The sequence below is a fragment of the Chiloscyllium plagiosum genome, chromosome 7 (assembly GCF_004010195.1).
Source record: "Chiloscyllium plagiosum isolate BGI_BamShark_2017 chromosome 7, ASM401019v2, whole genome shotgun sequence".
Taxonomy (NCBI): domain Eukaryota; kingdom Metazoa; phylum Chordata; class Chondrichthyes; order Orectolobiformes; family Hemiscylliidae; genus Chiloscyllium; species Chiloscyllium plagiosum.
The window spans coordinates 116,464,374-116,464,835 of record NC_057716.1 but is presented as its reverse complement, the minus strand read 5'-3'; positions in this window follow the sequence as shown (position 1 = coordinate 116,464,835).

Genomic DNA, 462 nt, shown 5'->3' with positions numbered 1-462 from the left:
GATGCTGCCTGACCTGCTGCGCTTTTCCAGCAACACATTTTCAGCTCTGATCTCCAGCATCTGCAGTCCTCACTTTCTCACTCTCTCACAGACACTCACACCTCTCAGTGTGCACACACACTCGGTCTCCCCAGCACATATAAGTTTGTGGGGTGAATTTGTACTTACAGAATTATATTTTATTTTGGTCAAAAACTGCATAAATCCATGTACGAATCTGTACACTGGGACCCAGACAGACTTTAACCTCACACCTTCAATGCATTATCTGAGCTGAGGTGGCACCTATTGTTAAAGATATCTTGAGAAGGTAACTTTAAAAAAGTTGTGGGATTTACATATGAAAGAACTGAAACTAACATGGTCATTCTAAAAGATGAGAGACTTAATCTAAATATATTTAATATGACATTCCATGATACTGCAATCCTGTTGCTATAAATTCTGTGTCTTATAATTCTG